Source organism: Brachyhypopomus gauderio, chromosome 5 (assembly GCF_052324685.1).
Source record: "Brachyhypopomus gauderio isolate BG-103 chromosome 5, BGAUD_0.2, whole genome shotgun sequence".
Classification (NCBI taxonomy): domain Eukaryota; kingdom Metazoa; phylum Chordata; class Actinopteri; order Gymnotiformes; family Hypopomidae; genus Brachyhypopomus; species Brachyhypopomus gauderio.
This window is the reverse complement of record NC_135215.1, coordinates 28,057,698-28,078,435: the sequence shown is the minus strand read 5'-3', so window position 1 is coordinate 28,078,435 and position 20,738 is coordinate 28,057,698. Positions and strand designations below refer to the sequence as shown.

Genomic DNA, 20,738 nt, shown 5'->3' with positions numbered 1-20,738 from the left:
CCTGCACTCGGGCAGCTATGAGGAGAGCAGAGCTTCCCCAGCTCCCCCACCCCCTTATCACCAGTAAGGGATGAATGATGTTCGAGACCAAGCTCGAACTAAGGTGAAGGACTGCAGCATGGCTGGTTCTGATGAACCCTGCCCCTTAGAGGCAACTGGAAATGTCAGAGGCGAGTTCCACAAACCTTAGATGGATTCAAGTCTTGCACTCCATCAAAGTTAAAGTGGCTACACGGCAGGTGGACAGGGCCATGAACCTGCAACCCGCTGTGTCATGCCCAGAAGGCTGGTGTAGGATTTTGCAGGAGTTCAGTGCAGGAGTTTGTGTTGACAGCTGAGGTTGAGTTTATTAAAGTCTAATGAGATGTTTTTAACCCGTGGAGGCATAAAGCAATGGAACCTTATGAGATTCAGCTCAATTGAGAATGAGTGCCCCAACCCTCTCCCTGGCATCTTTATATCTGCGCTCATGCTCACGCACCAAACATCAAGAGTTACAGTCAGCAGCTCTTGTACCTCCAGGTTTTTATTTTGGCCTCAAAGATTCTGATGGATGTTCTACCTGAATTTTTATCCATCCAGATTCTGCTACCTTCTCAGCAGACAAAAGATGATGTGTGTGTAAAAAAAGAATCCTGATATAAAACTACTTGAGAGGCAAAAGTGAAGGTAGTGGTTCTACATAGACATTACATTCTAGACATATGCAGACTATTGAAATGTCAATGGAATCATCCATTAGAACATCTAGTTTTGATGATATTGAACATTCAGATGTGTAACTAAGGACATCTGACTTGAAACCACTAGACACAATAACCATGTGGTCTCCACCTCTGCCCCAAATCCCAGGTGTCTATTGACCAAGTGAAAATAGAAGCTGATAAACTCTGTATTGGGCCTGACGGAATCAGCCTCAGAGCTCTACAGACATGCACCAGTAGGCTCCGTGGGGTTTCACAGTATCTGTTATTCCTTTCCCAGAAACTGCAGAAAGAATCCCAGCTGAAGGAGTGAGCTTTGCGTAGTCACAGGGGGAGCTACACTCTTAGACCAGTTATTCTCACTTCACATATCGCAAATACGATTGAGACACAGGTCTTCAAATGTCTATCGATTAATGGCTACTGACTGTCTGAACCTAGTGCGCCTACCACACAGAGATCCTCATTCTTCATAGAGCCTGCTCACACCTGGATAAAGCCAGCGCGACTGTCAAGATTATGTTCTTTGATCCCTTTAGTGCCTTCAAAACCATTTCACTACCTCTACGACTGGGGAATACGTTCAAGGTGTTGCATTATGCTACCCCAGTGGTCTCCTAGAGAAAGCCACAGATGTTCCTTATGGAACTGTTCTACCACATTTCCTCTTAACTATCTGAACTTTAAGTTCAAGTTCACTTTATTTACAGCACATTTAAAAACACAGGGTGTTAACCAAAGTGCTTTACATACCTCATATTGTAAAAAATCCCACTCGTATCTCCTCCTTCTTACATGTGTCCAATATAGACCAAAAGCTTTACAGTACACATATCATCACAATCACACAACAACGTTAGTTGTTTTCAAAACCTCATATTGTAAAAAATCCCACTCGTATATCCTCCTTCTTACATGTGTCCAATATAGACCAAAAGCTTTACAGTACACATATCATCACAATCACACAACAACGTTAGTTGTTTTCAAAAGCAAGAGAATAAAAATGTGTTTTAAGCTTAGATATATAACAAATTAAAGATGTTGATTGTCTCAATTCTAGGGGTAAAGTGTTCCAAATTCTTGGTGCCGCAGTCAAAAAAGCACGATCTCCTTTTTTTTAAACTGAACTTGAGGGACTCTCGAGTGACTGAGGAGCAGTGTACGGTACGGTACAAGCATATCCCGTAATATTACATTCAGGGCTTTAAAAACAAGCAATAAAACTTTGGACTCCATTCTGAATTTCACAGGAAGCCAATGGAGAGAAGCTATAGTTGGGGTAATATGTTCTCTTTTCTTTATACCCAAGAGAAGGTGGGCTGCTGCATTCTGGACAAGCTGCAAACGATTAACAGAGGATTGGCTTATTCCATAATATAAGGAATTACAGTAGTCCAAACGGGAAGTAATAAAAGCAAGAATAATTATCTCTACTTCATGCGAAGTAACAAATTATTTTATTTTGGCAGTACTTCCTAATTGAAAAAAGCTATTTCTGTCAACTGTACTAATTTGTTTATCAAATTTCAACTCTGCATCAAAAATTACCCCCAGATTCCTTACGTGACATTGAACATTTAGAAAGCCTAAATAAATTTTAATGGTTTGTGCTAATTTGGACGAACCACACAAAACAACCTGTTTTCCTGTCATTAAGTTGGGGAAAATTATTATTCATCCATGTTTTAATGTCCAGGATACAATCATGCAACCTTTTTATGGAGCTCTGGTTATTTAATTTTAAGGGAAGATACAGCTGTACATCATCAGCATAACAATGAAAAGAAATGTCATATTTCTGTATTATTTGCACTAATGGTAACATGTATATTGAGAATAGTACAGGCCCTAAAATAGACCCCTGTGGAACACCAGAAGCCATAGTTACAGAACAGAAAAATTGATCAGCGATGTTAACAGAGAAAGTCCTATCTGAGATAAACCAATCAAGAGCCGTACCACTTAGACCGACACAGTACTTCAGATGCTCAATAAGTATAGTATGGTCCACTGTCAAATGCGGAGCTTAAATCTAATAAAACCAAAATACAGCAATCACCATGATCACTGGCAAGTAGCAAATCATTAGTCACTTTTAAGAGTGCGGTTTCTGTGCTATGTTTTGATCTAAAACCAGATTGAAAAGCTTCATAAATATTATTCATATTTTTAAAAAATCTATAAGCTGCTTAAATACAGTGTTGGGAACGTTACTTTAAAAAAGTAATTAGTTATAGTTACTCACTACTTGTTCAAAAAAGTAACTGAGTCAGTAACTGAATTACTCTATAATAAAAGTAACTCGTTACCAGGGAAAGTAACTATTTGCATTACAGTAAAAAAAGTGATATGCCAATGAATAAGGATTTTTTTGAAAAAGCAGTTTTCACAGTCAGTTGAAATTAGTAGATCAAAAAGGTGTTTAACTTTTTATATGTATTGCACATTAACAGACCAGTTGTCACGTTGAGGACCCCGGCCCCTCCCTTTTGGGCGTGTGTAAACGTTGTCCACGTGCTTTGTCTGCGTCTGCGGAACTCTGTGGTGAAGGCTATGTTGTGTGAATAATGTGTCTCACCTGTGAATCGTCTCGTAATCACATGGGGCTAATGTGGTCTGTCTATTTAATGTGCGCTCGCGCAGTGTCTTGTGCTCGTCGTTGTCTAGAGTTTACACGTTGTGTTTGTGTGAGTGTTCTCCGTGGCGCAAATTGCGCTATATTCGTAAATAAACGCAAAAGTGACGTCAGTCAAGAAGGATTCTGTGTCTCGTCTTTCGCCGACCCACAAACGTCACAGAACGACGAGCCGTTTTCGAGACAGCAAGAACGATGCCAGGCTACACAACCCGGCCAAAGAAGAGCCAGCGCCCCAGCAAGCGGCATCACCACGCTCCCTCCTCGCCACCGCGCTGCGAAGCCACACCAACCTTGGAACAGTTGGAACAGGACCCGGTCTGCGCGTTCCAGCTGGCTTCAGCACGGGCAACGACCGACCCCGAGATAGCGGAGATGATCCGTGAGGGGGCGGTACAGACTTGGCGAGAGCGACAGAAAAAACCTCCTCCATCCCGCGCTCTTTCTCCTCTGCGGGTAGGATCCTACGTGTTCTGCGCCACAGACACTACCCCAGAGAGCGAGTTTGGGGAGGAGGACTCTGAGGAGGAAGGTGATGAGGAAGAGGGCTACCCTCCGTCTCTAGGCGAAGCCTCCACCGTCGACTACGGTGGGGAGGGGGAGGAAGCCTACCCTCCGTCGCTAGACGATGTCTCCACCGTCGACTACGGTGAAGAGGAGGAGGAGGAGTCAGAGGAGGAGGACTACCTCCCTCCGCCCGTAGTTCCCTCTCCCCCCGTCGAGGAGGGCGAGGAGCAAGAGTGTGACGAGGAGGAGTACCCCTCCCCGTCGGAGTGCTCCGCATGCCCCGAGGAAGACGGTGGGGAGGAGGAGGAGAATGGGGAGTACCCTCCGTCCGAGGGCTCCTACACGGAGGAGGAGGAGAGCCCTTCCCCCTCGGAACTGTCCGCCGGGACGGCGAAGAGGAAGAGTCCAGAGGCGGGTTCGTCCTCCGAGCTCTCCCCAGCCAGCGACATGGACTGTTCCCGGGGTGGCAGCTCGGGACAGCCCATGAGCTGGAGCCGTGGCAGTGACAAGGAGATGGAGACGGAGGAAGCCACTCCCACTGCCAGGTCCGGAGGGAGATCCTCGGGCGAGGAGGGTTTCCCGTACGGCCCACCGAGGGGTGGGACCAACCGCGCTGCAACTGGCGCGTCGGCCAACCGCGCTGCACCTGGCGCGTCGGCCAACCGCGCTGCACCTGCCACGTCGGCCAACCGCGCTGCGCCCGGTGGAGGGTTTGCAGCAAGGGCAGGAGGAGCACCGCCAACCGCAGCGCCTGCAGCACCAGTGGCTCCCGATCTCACTCCCCTCATCGCTCTCCTTCTGGCGCGCAGCCTGGCGCCTATTTCATGTGTGTGTGTGCCTGTGTTCGTAAGTCTACCCGTATGTGTACCTAACCCCCTCTTCCCGTTTGTGTCTATGTGTGTAAGCGTGCCTGTTTGTGTTTTTGTAACCGTGCCGTTGTCTAACGTCTTTTCCCCTGTGTTCCCAGGGAGGGTGTTCTAGGCGGTCCGTGGCGGACGCTTCCCCGAGGGCGGTCACCTCCCAGACGCAGGACTGAGCGCGTCGGATCCGCCCATCGTCGTGGGTTCGGGGCACTCGGTCCTGTTGGCACCCCGGGACGGGTAGTGCCCTTGGAGGGGGCGTCTGTCACGTTGAGGACCCCGGCCCCTCCCTTTTGGGCGTGTGTAAACGTTGTCCACGTGCTTTGTCTGCGTCTGCGGAACTCTGTGGTGAAGGCTATGTTGTGTGAATAATGTGTCTCACCTGTGAATCGTCTCGTAATCACATGGGGCTAATGTGGTCTGTCTATTTAATGTGCGCTCGCGCAGTGTCTTGTGCTCGTCGTTGTCTAGAGTTTACACGTTGTGTTTGTGTGAGTGTTCTCCGTGGCGCAAATTGCGCTATATTCGTAAATAAACGCAAAAGTGACGTCAGTCAAGAAGGATTCTGTGTCTCGTCTTTCGCCGACCCACAAACGTCACACCAGTGCAGGATAAAATCCTTTAAAATCCCAAATCTTTGTAAAAGTAAAAAAAAAAAGAAAAAAAAGCAAAAGTAAACAGTTACACTATATAAAGTGCATTTACATCTATGACATTAAATTAAATTCTCTCAACCTGAGACAACTGGTTTATTCACAACAGAAGTAAACTTAACAATAAAACCTCTATTCTTAATTAAATAAATCAAATACCCAGTCTGGTAGACATTCAGGAACTTAAAGTATTTTCTTAAATAATGTTTATATCGCCACCTTGAAAATGCTAACTTTTCTTCACCTTGCTCCTGACTCGCCATTTCTGCCTCTTCTCCGTTTGTGTCGCGTGTCACCAGAGTCACTGGTGTGCTTCGGCACGCGTGTAAAAACACTGGCTCTGATTGGCTACCCTAACGCTGCCTTAGCCAATCGCTTACTGACTTGTTAAGTTAAACAGGTGTTACACCGAGAACTGTGACCTATCGAGATCTGTTACTCCTCACTAGCCTGGGCAGGGGTCTGCTCGGATTACTGTTAGTACATCAATATATAGTAACGCACCGCTTTTAATGACCAGTAACGTCAACGGTGTTGTTACGACAGGAAAAGTAATTAATTATATTGTCCCGTTACTGACAAAATTACACCGTTACCTAACGCGTTATTCGCAACTTAAATATACTGCTTAAATATAACCTTTTCTAAAATCTTAGATAAAAATAATAATTTGGAAATAGGTCTATAATTGCACAGGGCTTCTGAGTCAAGATTATGATTTTTTTAAGAGGGGTTGAACAACAGCATGTTTAAAACGAACAGGAACAGTAGCTGTGTTGAGACTTTTTTATAATTGTTACAAGATTTTGTCCTAAAACATCAAAAGCTTCTTTAAGCAGCCATGATGGGATAACATCTAGCGGTGAAGTAGTTGCCTTCATTTTAAAGACTGTATCTCTTAACTGTAAAAGGGACACTGGTTTGAAGCTTTTGAATGTTGCCATGGACACTGGTTTGAAGCTTTTGAATGTTGACATACATGGCTTATGTAACGCTGGGCTCCGCACGAAGGATGAGACACGAATCCTTGGCTTTGAATACAACGTCACTGCTTTATTCATGTGTTGCGCAATACAACGCAACACGGAAATACATCAACACTAACACACACACGTAACGTGCAGACTAAAGACAACGACAAGCACAAGACACTGCGCGAACGCACATTAAATAGACAGACCACATGAGCCCCGAGTGATTACGAGACGAGCCACAGGTGGGACGGATGAACACACACAAACAACCACACCCACGAGGATCCACCGACGCAGACAGCAGGACACAGACGACGTAGACACACGCCCACAGGGAAGGGTCCGGAGCTGTTCCGTAACAGCTTATATGTAACAGGCTCACTAATCTGGGGTATAATATGCTGTCTAATGTGTTTTATTTTATCTGTAAAAAAAAACTGTAAAAATGTTCTAATCTCGTCGTTTACCCAAGGTTGTGTGCTAGATCTAGGACGTTTAACTTTATAAGGGGCAGTAACATCAAGAATTTTAGTACATGAAGAATAAAATGAGTCCACCCCTCTTCAATGCCTATCTGAGACAAGTTTACAGGGTCAGAATTGTTAAGAGTATCTGTATATGCTATGGAAAACTGATCAGCTGAACAAAGGTCTGAATATTCGGGAAAGTTTTCCTGATGTTCTACCAGGAACCATCTTATTAGGCAGCACTAAATTAAAAGTTATTGATTTATGGTCAGAAAAGCTAATATCCTTCTCAACTAAGAAACCATATGAAAGAATAAGATCCTATGTATGACCGTGACTGTGTGTAGAACCAAAAGAATCCAGGAGATGGATAAAATCCTTGGCCATTGGTTTCAATGGGCAACACACATGAATGTTGAAATCACCTAGGATCAATAAGCATAACACCTGCTCATGCCACCTGCTTTCATTCTCTGGTACATTAATTTTAGGACACATCAAAGTGGGCCAATCAGAGTACAGGCTGATGGAGAACCTCGTCTTGTCGAACAGAGAAAACAACTTGCAGTTTAACATCAGTAAGGAGTTGCTGGGTGAATGTGCATCATGTAGAGCAGCTCTGAGACCAGTCACCACTGCCATCAGAGCAGCCCTGAGACCAGTCACCAATGCCATCATGTAGAGCAGCCTTGAGACCAGTCACCAATGCCATCATGTAGAGCAGCCTTGAGACTAGTCACCACTGTCATCATGTAGAGAATCCCTGAGACCAGTCACCACTGCTATCATGTAGAGCAGCACTGAAACTAGTCACCACTGCCATCATGTAGAGCATCACTGAAACCAGTCACCACTGCCATCATGTAGAGCAGCCCTGAAACCAGTCACCACTGCTGTCATGCAGAGCAGCACTGAGACCAATCACCACTGCTATCATGTAGAGCAGCACTGAAACTAGTCACCACTGCCATCATGTAGAGCATCACTGAAACCAGTCACCACTGCTGTCATGCAGAGCAGCACTGAGACCAATCACCACTGCTATCATGCTCCAAATAAGTCCTGCCTATAGACCAGCTTGTTCTTTACTTCACTGTCTCAAAATGTTTAATGTTTATGGAGCACACACAAGGCTCTTTCCACTTTTCTTAAGTAGGTATAACTTATGTAGGTGCACTCTCTTCTGCACTTTGTGAAGATGCGATTTATAATGCACACATATTCTAATTAGTTGCATATATGCACTCTTTATCTTCAACATTTTATTCTATGTTGCAAATGAATTTCCCCTCAGGGTTCAATAACAAAAGAAGGAAAAAAGAACAAGCAAAAGAACAAAGGAAAGTAAGACAAAGACTCAAGGAGAGTTATTCAGTCTGTCTGCCTGTCTGAACAAACAAGGAAACCTGGATTCACCCTGCAATCCCTAAACCATTCCCTCAGTGTTCCAGATACATGGCATCAGGTTCATGAAAAACAATGTTTTTTTTAATTCCTTAATTCAGTGAGAAATGTCAGAGTGCTTTCATGAGAAATAAAATTTGCCAGGGAAAACGAGGGACGGGGCTTTCTGTGTGTGTCTGACCACCGTTTGCAGGGGTGTAGAGGCCAACAAACAAATAATTAATAAGCTCTGAGGAGGGGCAATCTGTGTGTGTGTGTATATGTGTGTGTGTGTGTGTGTACACATCTCATTTAATGTCTAGGCGCCAAAAGGGGGGTGGCAACAATACAGAAGTATTTCTTTAATCAACACACTACAAAAAGCACAAATGTATCCAATCATTTTAATGACTACTGGCTTTTGACAATGACATAAACCAACATGGGGATAAGGGAAATGTGGGTGAGGGCGGCACCCAAGAAAAGAAAGATAAAGAACCAAAAGAAAACAAACGGCACCCTATCTTACCTGCCCAGAACCCACACATCAGTGTCAACAAGAAATGACTCATCAGATAATATATGTCACAAGCAGATTTTAAAATCTCTTTAAGCGATAAAAGCAGAGCAAAAGCAACAAAAGCGAAGCATAAAAACAGGCTTAAACCAAAGACTAACAGCATTAACCAATAAACACTGTAGTCACCCCAGATAGCCAATCAAAACTGCTACTCAGCATGTGCAAAATATGTTAGGTGCAAGATCTCAATTTGCAAGCTGTCTCGTGTAGGTCGTCCAAAAAATATTCCACTTCATACTCCAGCATGTAGACTCTTAAAGTATAAGTTGCGCCTCCAATGTTCGACTGCCGGGGATTCTATTGGGCCAATCACCAGGTTTGTTAATGAGGGGATAATGATGAAAGACAATCTGCTCTTGGTAGGTTGTTCCAGACATGGAAAACTAACCAACACAGATCTTCAGTGGATGCAAGCTTGCTCAAATTCTTCTGTCTCCAGGTAAATCCCAGACAGACTCCATGATGTTGAGATCAGGGCTCTGTGGGGGCCATATCATTACTTCCATGTGGCTGTACCTTCTGCAGAATACATTTGGATCCATTCAGACATCTCCCTGATCATATGCACATATACATATGCATGATGTATCTGCCTATATTTCTCAGCATTGAGGACACCATGAATCCTGATCAAATCCCAAACCATTTGTTGAAATATAGCCCCAACCTTGCAAGGAATGTCCAGCATGCTTCACAGTTGCCTGCAGACACTCATTATTGGACCACTCTTCAGCCCTTCAGTGAACAAACTGCCTTCTGTAGCAGCCAAATGTTCCACATTTTGACTCATCATTCCAGAGACCTGCTGCTATTTTTCTGCACCCCAATGTTTTCATGAAAAATTGTTTTCATGTTTCAAGGTTTGGCTTTTTGGCTGTAATTCTTCCATGAAAAACCATTTCTGGACAGACATTTCTAAACAGTAGATGGTGCACCAGTGTCCTACTGGTTTCTGCCAGCTCTGAGCTGGTGGTCTTGCTGGACCTCTTCCCATTTCAAAGGAATATAAACATCTGCTGCACTATGTCTCCTTGGCTGACCATTGCGTCTATGGTCCTCAGCGAGGCTCGTTTCTTTGTGCTTCTTCAAACAAGCTTTTGCAGCCCATCTTGAAACCCCAGTCTGCTTTGAACCCTTTGCCTGGCAGAGACCTAGTCGATGCAGTATAACCACCTTGCGTCTTGTTGCGGTCTTGCGATGGTGTATGACATGTGACATGAATCCAATCACTTCCATAACGTCACAGCGGTAACACTTTCTCAGCTAGTTCTAAGCCTCCAACACAGCTGTTTGTTTCAGTTAATGACTGTTTCAACCTACATATAAAAATGATGATAATCCTACAAAATCCCTGACTTGATGTGGTTTTGAAGGCAAAGGTAAGAGTGTAAATAAACATACTGTAGATACTTCACAGTGACTGGTAGGTTTTATTGTTTCCTGTTCCTTTAGAAACACCTGGCATCGTTTGCTTGGAACCACCCACCAGCAATCAGCAATCGTTCGTCCCTGCAAGCAACGCTGAGTGATTTGATCACTGCTGGTGTGCACGTACAGGTATATAACAACTGAATAAAAGTGACTACCGGTGTGTGATTGGCCTGAGGATCTGATGAAAGAGTTGCAAATGTAGTGCAACGTTCTTTAAAGCCAAGGGCAGTTGGTGATCTGTACTGCACACTACTGGCCACTTAATACAAATCATATCTGTCTCCTAAATGAATTTGTTTTTTGCAGGTAGAGGACGACCATGAAGCCTCTCAGCAGAACCCAATACAGGACGGGACGAGTACGACGCTGGCAGGTCTCAGAGGATATAGATGACTTTGGTGCGGGGCTCCATCGTTCAGTGTCAGTGCTAATGCAGTTTTAAGAGCACGCACTTTCTTAGAACCCCCCGGGAGGCTGGCAGGGGTTCTGCTGATATGCCCGGGCTCCTGCTGTTCATGCTTAATCAACCATGGATTTCTGTAGGACAGCCAAAGATGTAATTGCTCCTGACTAATCACCAGAGTCCTGGTGTCCTGGTGGCCGGCAGCATCACACGTCATTTTTGGGTTTGCACTCTGTCTGATGCCAGTCACCACCCGTAACTATGCTGCGGGAGCAACAAGCTCTGACCAGCGCCTCCTGAAAGAAAATTAAATCATGCAGTGTAATATGTTGTCTGTATGTTCAACAGCCTACACAGGATCTTTTGAAATGCACATTCTTATATATGCATTTTCATTCATGTAAAATAATTTATTGAAAAATATTCAGAGCTAACCTGGTCCACCTATAACTCATGTCACATCAATGCCCTTTAAGTGACAAAAAATATTTATTATGAGATTAACATTTGATTAAATGCATGGAATGCTAGTATTAGCAAGTATACTATTAATTGCATAGATGGCAAACAGCTAGCCTCTTCTCTTTTTCTAAATATTTCACGTGATTGCAAGACTCTGAAAGCCAAGTGCAATTTGCTGAAATCTGCAGTGGAAGCTACTGTGCTAGTCTGAGTTATTATCAGTGAAAAATGTCAGCACCAAAGCCCTGGAAGATGAAAATCTGATACACGCGGCTTTGGTAGGGGCTGCTGTAATGGAATTTGACGTATATGGTTGTGTAATAGTAAGATATGCTAAAATGAGAGCACTAAAACTCTCCCTCCTGTTTATCAACCGAGAATTAAAGCTTGCGAGTTGCAACCCTCTCTCCGCCCCTAAAACCCCCCAAACCTCGCCTGAAAATCTGGAAGGAAGTTAGCCATCTTGTGTCCTGCTTGGACACTACTCCAATATTCAGGACCACATTGGCTGTGCAGTAAATCAAAGGAATTGCTCAGGGTTTCTGATGCTGTCTGTGTCCCCACACTTAGCATTATTTCCCAACACACTAAAGTGCAATCTGTAGTGTCTGTGCAAGCACAGAGCATTTCTTCACTTAGCTGTGATCCAACAATTATGTGAGCACAGATTTCTTCTCTTCGAGAAGCTCAACGAATATAAACCCATTCAGGCAGCAAAAAGGTAAAATGGCCAGGGTCATGCTGAACTCCGTGGCGAGTGCCTGCATTGATAGACCACACAAGTGTGAATTACCATCCGCTCTGCGAAGCATATGCAGCAGCTCACTAAGGCTGTCATCTTTATACAAGTCTTCTCTTCTGTCTCACAAATTGCTTATAGGATAGCTACTGTCTTCGATTCGTGTTTTTAAGCAGACCTTGGAGCATTGCTGTGAGAATTCCGTTGTGTCTGCTAATTTAGGAGTAAGCAGAAACTCGGTGCTCCAAGAGCTCAAGGTCTCCAGAGCTCCTTATTAGCCTTTTGCACCATTAAAGTGCTCCACAACAAGCTTTTCATATTGTACTTATGAAAACAACAAAAGTTGGGAGAGAAGGTCTATGAGACAAATAAAGGTTTATATATACACATCCCTCCATTTCTGCTTTCAGGCTATTTGATATATAATCTATTAATCCATTCATTTAGGGCAAAGTGTCAGGATGGGGTATGATTTCCTCGCATACCCCATCCTACGTCTTTGAGGCTGAGCTCGGCTGAAGGCCTTGGCTGTTCTAGTGGCCGCTGAAGCCGTGATTGGCAGGTCTCAGCCTCAATCACCTCACTGCCCTGCCGCTGCTACTCACATCACCGCACACCCACCGTACACCCACCGCACACACCACCACACACCACCGTACACCCACCTCACACCCACCGCACACCCACTGCACACCCACGCATCGAAATCCTGCTTAGCATTCTGAACCCATTTGGCCCTTAGACACATTAATTCACTGGCCTTTTCTTTAATAAGGGATGATTAGCTTCCCAATGACTTTATAATATCTAGTCTGGCTCTGGCAAGCTCTGTTAATATCGCCCCTGGCCTGAATCTCATTCACAAGTTACACGCTATGCCACCAAACACGGCTCAAGGCCAAGCAACTCCGATGCTCTCTTTGTACCTATTTGTGCGGTGTCATCAGGCCATGCTGCGTGGCAATGCTCTGTTGGTCTTCAGGGATAACATGGGGACGATGAAGGGAATAATGAAATTAAAATGAGGAAGCCGGGATGACATTCCGGCTTCCGCCTACAGGTACAACACAGCACAGACTGACAGAGCAGAAAAAAACCCAAAACAAAACATGAAGGACGAGGGGCTCAGGGGAGAAGAAGGGTGAGGGACAGTGAAACAGAGAGAGAGAGAGAGAGAGAGAGAGAGAGAGAGAGAGAGAGAGAGAGAGAAAGAGTGAGGAAGAGAGAGCTTCAATTCATGCATCAGAGCTGAATGGGATTTTACTTCTCTCAGCACACCAAGAAGCAGATTCTTAAATACACAGAGAATGCAAATGTTTTATTGAGTCCATCATGAATATTTTATGCCACCACTCTGTCAGTTCCTGCACTTCACTGACTCTAACAGAGAGACAGTAGAGCTCTTGAAGTACCTGTAACAATATCCTGGAACAACAAAAAGGCCAAAGTGTATCCTCCATTCTGACTTACTGACTTAATCATCACACTCACTTGACATCTCCTTTTGTGATTACTTTGGTCCATCCAATATCTATTTCTCTTTCTGTTTTATGATAAACAGAGAAGAATGGAGAAGAGGTACTCAGACTAAGGAATGCATCACCATCAGCACTGCTGGACTACTCAGTCTGAAATATCAACCACTTTTTTGCACACAAGAGGAGTCACTAAACAAACACCAGTGAATGAAGCAGCTGAGGACTGGAGAGCAGAATCAAAGAAGCGTATGTCTCTGTGTATATCTCATGAGATGTGTCTCTCATGCTAATCCCTGACAGGGTCACCCATCACGAGAGGGCGAATGCTCTTCATCTCACACCATTCTCATTCCTGTTGGTTATACGACCGAGAAGACGCTGTAGGCACATTTGATCTAGGTCACTATTCTTTACCCTTGGTCCTGGAGAGGGTGTTGCATTACACAGTTTAGTGTTCAGCCTGATAATTGCCATCAGTGCTGGGAACAGAGAATACTGACCTAAATTGTCTTCTACTTTCAAGATTAAGACCCTTTATGATCAAGACTAGTAAACATAATGCAGTATGCAGTATGATGTGTTTTCTTTTTGATGACCAAATATAAAAGCTTACAAACACATCAACCTCAAAGGGTGCACACAATGGTCTGTGGTCACAGAAGAGTTATTCAACAAAACGGACAAGAATACAAGAGGAGCAATCTGCTGCTGAACATCTACTTCAGTGCCCAATGGGGGTAAATGCCAGATATCCAGAGAACAGCAGATGCTGGGCTGAAGTTGTTCTAGAGAAATAAACAACTTGCACAATCCAGCAACTCTAGCCAACCCACAGGATCTCATGCTGCCATTACTGCAACAACGCCCATATCAATACTGCATTCCCGATGCATTCAGAATGATGTGCCGTATTAGCCCATGGCTGATGCCTCAGTGTTGGCATCTAATGGTTTGGAGATGGAACTCAGCTCTCTGCTGTTCAGCTCACCATGTAAGTCAGATGCCCATGAGCTAAAGTGCGTGGAGTTGGTTTTTGTTTTTCTTTTTTGTTTTGCTGGAGGCCAATATTTGCTTTGTATGAATCTTGCTATGTCATACATCAAATCACTTTTGGGTTAGTCTGAAAATCAGATGTCTCCTGGATTACACACCAGTTGGTAATCTTGTTTCATGTAGGAGGATGCTTTTTTATGGAGCTTTTTTAGTGTCACCAGAACACTGAAATCATTATTACTTGAAAAAACTGTGTAAAATTCATTCAGGTATGCATCTGCGAGCGAGTGGAATCGCATTTGTAGCTAAATATACTACAAATTGCACAAATACTACAAATGCGATGCCACTCGCTTGCAGAGGTTTAAATTACGCTGATTAAATTACGTGGAGGAACATTCACTGATAACCATACATCTATAATAATAAATCCTTTAAATTTACAGTACTGTCATTAACGGTCTACCACTGTAGATTCACATACCCTCCTATAATCTTCGACGTTATCGCTAAACAGTATTCTGAACTAATAATTTAGAGCTGTCTAGCTGGATGTCGGCTAGTATCTTTCACTCAACATAATTTTCAAACAAAATTTATGAACCATCTTCATTTCAACAAATGGCGATTCGGGGCTTGTCGGGATGATTTAAGCGAGTAGCCAATACGCAGATTCACCCAAAAGACTCTTTAGATGTCTGTCAGCAGAGGCAGGCGGTGTTTCTGGACAAAGGAGGCCACAGTCAAGCAGCACTGGCCACACACACTAAGTGCCACGATTATGTGGCAGCTGCCACAAGGTGCCATTTCTGGCTGGCACAGTCGTCACTTTTGTGCTGCTTACATGCTACTTACACGCCAAACAGGGACCGCACTCTTACAGGAAATTTAGCAGAAAGACGCGCCTTCCAATGACCTCTGATATGTTTTGTGATTGGCCAGATGCAGTTCAATTAGCTCTGAGTTTGTTTGCTCATCCTAAGTATCCCGGATGCATTCCCGACGCGAATTTCAACCTGAACCTGAATTTCAACCTGAACCTGAATTTCGACCCAAACCTGAATTTCGACCCAAACCTGAATTTTGACCTGAACCTGAATTTCGACCAGAACCTGAATTTCGACCTGAACCTGAATTTTAACTTGAATTTTTGCATGCCTGAATGAATTTTATAGACTGTTTTTTCAAGTAATAATGATTTCAGGTTCTGGTGACACTAAAAAAGCTCCATACTTTTTGCATATGCTTATTTTTGACTGGTCAACGGAAGGCATGCAGGGTTTAATACAGCATATCTCTAGAGCCCCTTTTAAATGTCCAGTACTCTTCCAAGTTTCATCTTGACCAAATGTGTCTCTATTCTTTATAATATCCTTTGTATAGCTTCTCTTCATTTAATAATAATACATAGCTAATTAGCTTACTTGTAGTCCATAAACCCATCTGTTACCTTTAATCCATGTGAAGCTTGGATCTTTCACATTGCATAATAAAGATAAATGACTAAACACCAATTATGGCATGTTAGGAATAATATTAATCTGATCTATGTGCTACTATTCCATGGAATTAACAGCTTTCTGTCTCTTAGTGGTACTATATAGGCCTACTAATATACTAGTAGAATGTCATAGAACGTCATGTTTCATTACAACTTAGAGGCTGAAAGTCGTTTATGTTTTGTGAACAGGCTTTGGCTGTTCATAGTTTTTCCTCCATACGGCTTCACTCTCATTAAGAACACCTCAGTTTAGCCTTCAGTCAGTTTGCCATTAGGCTGCCCCTCTGGTGCCTGTTATAAATGAAAACACATCATCTGAACAGTTTACTCAGAGCATGTCTCCAAGTTTCGCCAATTATTTGCAAATCTGGACAGAGGAGTTTGAAGAGACAAGAGCTGTGTACTTCTCAAAGGCCTCTCGTGGTTATTTGCAAACTTTTCACAGCAGTTTTGTTCTCATGATCAAGCAATTGACACTTCAATTAAGGTCTGAGTCACTGGGGTGACAGCTGAGTCCAAGTCTGAGTCACTGAATATTGAGTCTCTGTGCTGACACACAGATATAAGGTATTGCACGCAGAATTGAAGTGTCATTAGTACATGCTGATACACTACAGCATTTAGTATTGACCCAGTGATCATAAATTCCACATCAGCACTGTGGAACTGATAACCAGTCTGCTTCGTGGCGCATGTGAAGCATGAATGAAGGAGACGTGTAAACCTTACCGTGTCCTGTCTTGCGGTTATTTCTTTCACTAAACACAAATGAAGAGCTCATATTTGAAACATGCTCTCCTTCTCCAAACGTTAAAGCCAATTTCACTGCCTTGGCTCTACATGCGATATTGTCACTGGAACATCAATACCGTAAACTGCCACACATTTAAATATCTTGCCGAAAAGCACTTTTTGCCACTGATTAAAAAAAATATCAACCTCCCCAATATGTGGCTTGAAGCCCATGGCCTCTGGCTACACTCCATTTATAATGCCTTACACCCACTAAGCAGATGTAAGGCCAGCAGAATCAGAAGACGAGGGCAGGGACCATGTCAAGTCAGGCATGGTACACAGAGTGCTGCTTTTTAGCTCTTTATTCAAATCCCAGCTCAGGATTAATCCAGGATTTATGTTACTGCAGTGACATAGCAGTGACTGACCTCAAATAACCCTCAAAACAATACAAGAGAAAGTCCTAAATCAAAGTTTTGGTCTTGAAACTAAGAAACCGGTACACTCATAAATCATTCATTTAAAAAATTGACCTCAAAGCTTAGTTTAATTATCCTTTGCTTATAAATATCAGAAATCTTATTGGATGTGTGTTTGTTTGTCTAGAGCACAGCACTCAGGCAAGAGATTAGATTAATTGGAGAAGCTCCCATGAGAGATTGTGCTCCCGTGCAGATTTTCCCCAGGTTCTGTAAACAAAATCTTTGAATACTGTTCAAAGATATGTAAGGCAGAAGAGTTCATCCCCTGCATGGCAGATTCCTCTCCTTCGGATTGGGGATTAGTAGAGACCCGATTCTCTCTGTTCCTGTAACAGTCCAGGTCTAAAGTCATCATCTAGTTGCATGAAAGCATGTTGAAATGTTTCTGTATATTACTGCAAGAAAAAAAAACTTTCTGTTGCAAGCAGTAGACAAAAACTGTAATGCTGATCATTCACAGAGCATATGTGAGAACACATCTGATGATTTCATGCACCTCAAGGAGGACAGTTTGACCAAAAAGCAGACATGCTAGCACACTTCTCTTATGTTTGCTTTGGGTCCCTTTCTAGGCCAGAGCCAGAGTGGAGTGGGAGCGGACCTAGCATTCCCATCCTGACTGCTCCAGTTCTCAATGTGCTGCAAATGTTGGGCCACTGACTCTCTTCAGTTCTCTGGAAGGCTATACATATCTTTCCTACTTTCATTTACAAAACATATGAAAATATCTGTGCAATTATTGTCCCTTTAATCTCAGTGGAACAGAAACAATGAAAGCAGAATGGCTTTCATCCTCTATTTTACCCAGTTTAGAATCATTAAGTTTCATTGATAACTCCCAAGTGTTTTCCATGTTACTTGGAAAAATAAAATATACCCTACTTTCTAAAGTACCTTGTTTTCTTATTTACCACCACTCTGTCACTTTGTATAAAGTGCCACACATCACCTTTCAGCAAGATCTCTGAACAGTTCTTATCGCAGGCTGAAAAGTTCTGCTCCACCCATAACCCAAGGCGCTAAAGATGTTCCCTGGCTAGGAACGCAGTTACCCTTGGCTCTTTGAAAAGCAGAGCCAAATAAAGCACATGCTTCCAATGGCAGTCCTCATTAGGACCTCACAAGACTGAAAGAGCAGAGTGGGGCTACATATGAACAAGGCTCTTAATGCGTGTGGGTACTGACAGTGACTAGTGCAGTAGTGTAATAAGAAAATTAAACCACATCTAGCACTGTACTGTGTTTAATGAAGCCAATAGGGAAATAATAAAGAGTTTACGAGTTTTGCGTAGGTATAGTAAATCAAGGGCCAGGCATGACACCTTGGTGGTTGGAGAATGGTGGCCATTAAAGTTGCCTGGCTTTATGAACAGGATACACACTTTCCTGTCAAGTATGTAATAGAAAGATCAATGCAGTGATATACATTCATGTCCCTTTGTTTAGGGCTTGGCCCACGTGAATGTACAACATAATCAATGATCACATATCACAGAGATCTTGTAAGGAGCTACATGGGAGCATATCTCTCCCCCACTGGCAACACAGTCATTCATCATTATTTCTATAAATGTCGATTGTGTGAGCCTCTTAAAGCCTTTATTGATCTTCACTGAGTGGGCAACTCGAAGCTGCCTGATGTGCTTACCGCACCAACTAATAAAGGTTCCCACAAAGACCATCCCGGGATCTCAGCATGTCCCAGAACAGGTCTGCGTGCTTTATGTACACTGATTTGGAACACTGTTACATAGCCATCTCTGCTCTCCATTGTCCTCAAACTTCAGAATGTTCCACAAAAGGTTAGATTTGCAGTTGTTGTTTAAACATTACACGCAAGAGACTGTTTGTCACATGATTTGTGTGGCGAGAATCAGTGCACAGTAGTTACTATCAGCAGAGACATTGGAGAGATATACCGTTTCAAAGAATGAATAGGCAGCTGACAATGATCTGTCAGTCAAACACAAAGGTATCATAAGTGTTGTCGCAAAGCTGTTGTCCTTAATCTTACTCACAAAGAGCTGATTTGGGTCCAAACAGCTGTTAAAGCCTGTCAGTCACGGCACTGAGTAATCTATGTAAACTAAAATGACATAGCATATGACATTTATTACACAACTAATCAGGTATATGTTATTTGGTAGGGACAAAAGCTTGGATCACACCAAGCTTTTGTGCATAAGGACCACTTTAATCTAGAAGCCATTTTCGCTTTCTGTCTATCTTTGATTTCTGTTATATACTGAACACAGAAAGCAAATAGGTCAATAGGGAGCGAAGAGAAGATCACAGAGATCCTCAAGGCCGCACAGGCCAGCGTCTGAGTGGTCTCTCCTCTGCTTGGTGCAGGAGCATTGAGCAGCACACATGGTTTTATCTACCAGACTTGCAGGTCTAAAAGAACACTCCGCCAGGCTCTCAATTACTTTGCCCTGAGGAAAACAAAGAGGTCAAACACTGAGACACTCTCTGAATTGCTAAACCTTTTCTTTTTTTTCCCAAAATATTTTTATTGGAATAGTACAATATACTTACAACAACAATGTATTCCACTTCTTTATTTAAACACAAACACACACACACAGAAAGTGTTCAAATTAAATAGCAAAGAAGCATATGATGAACTTAGTAATCAAAACAAAACAAACCTCCCCCCACCCCATACCCACTCGGCTTAGCATGACCAACCAACATATTTACAAAGTGCAACATTGAAGGCACACACAAAAAAAGAGCACACGTTCAATTGGGTAAAACTGTGAGATTAGTGAAATAGGAAATAAAAGGCTGCCACTTGTGGTAAAATTTGGCTGTACATGCTCTCAATGTGTATTTGATTTTTTCCAATTTCAGAAATGACATAACGTCCCTGAGCCAATGGGAAATAGAGGGAGATGTGCTAGACTTCCACTGAGGCAGTAAAAGACGTCTAGCTAGTAGGGATGTGAAGGCGATGATGTCCTTTTGTACAGAGTTAAGAACGAGTGAGGGGTCGGTGATTCCAAATAAGGCAATCAAGGGGCAAGGCTGAAGATTCACCCCAAGAACAGTTGACATGAATGAGAAATACCGATGCTAAACCTTTTCATGTCTGAGGGAGGGTGGGAGGACACTAAACCTTTTAGCAGGGCGTGAATAGGTTAGTTTATAGCCACAGCATTCAACCAAAATCTTTACTGATCCATCCTCTGGGTCAGACGCAGGCTGAGAGTCTGCAAAATGTAACTAGACCCTGCAACTTTAAACCTTTTCTTACACCTCACACGTGTGTGCAAGAGAAGATGAAGTTTTGCTCTAGAGATTATTACCCATAATCCTCCAGCTCTCAGGAGAACCTTCCACAGAGTTCTTTGCCTTCGAGCACTTGCCTCTTCGCTCTTGTATTTTAACAGCCATAATAAATCTGCTTTTATTTGCAATTAAAATCTTCTCAATAACATTTCTAGTAGCATTGATTTCTCTACAAATATTTCTCTGGCCAAGTGCACTCGGTCTTGGGAGCCAGTTGTGTTTGCCTGGATCTGAGAGCATATTGGTGCACACTGCAAACAAAGATGGGTTGATGAGTAGAAAGATCACATGGGACTTAGCGGTTTTAGTTATAGAGGATTTCTGAGACCAACAGATACGCACACAATCTATAGACACACAAATCTCCTGGGGCTGAATGCAGACCAAAGCTGCTAATGGCTGGCCTGGACATGAACGGAGGGAAACCACAAGCCTTGCACCGATTAGGCCTGAT

General features: G+C 43.2%; 1 long non-coding RNA gene across 4 annotated transcripts in view; it reads left to right on the top strand.

Annotated features, from left to right (window-relative positions):
• LOC143515002 (uncharacterized) overlaps positions 1 to 17,846 on the top strand; it is a 35,710-nt gene extending 17,864 nt beyond the window's left edge. For 3 of the 4 annotated variants that reach the window (XR_013131001.1, XR_013130999.1, XR_013131002.1), the window contains 2 exons: positions 10,219 to 10,323; positions 10,504 to 12,892. This is a non-coding gene — a long non-coding RNA (uncharacterized LOC143515002). Of the gene's footprint in view, positions 1 to 10,218; positions 10,324 to 10,503; positions 12,893 to 17,562 lie in introns of those variants that run through there. The other variant, XR_013131000.1, reaches the window with a different exon arrangement.
• The last annotated feature ends 2,892 nt before the right edge of the window (positions 17,847 to 20,738 follow it).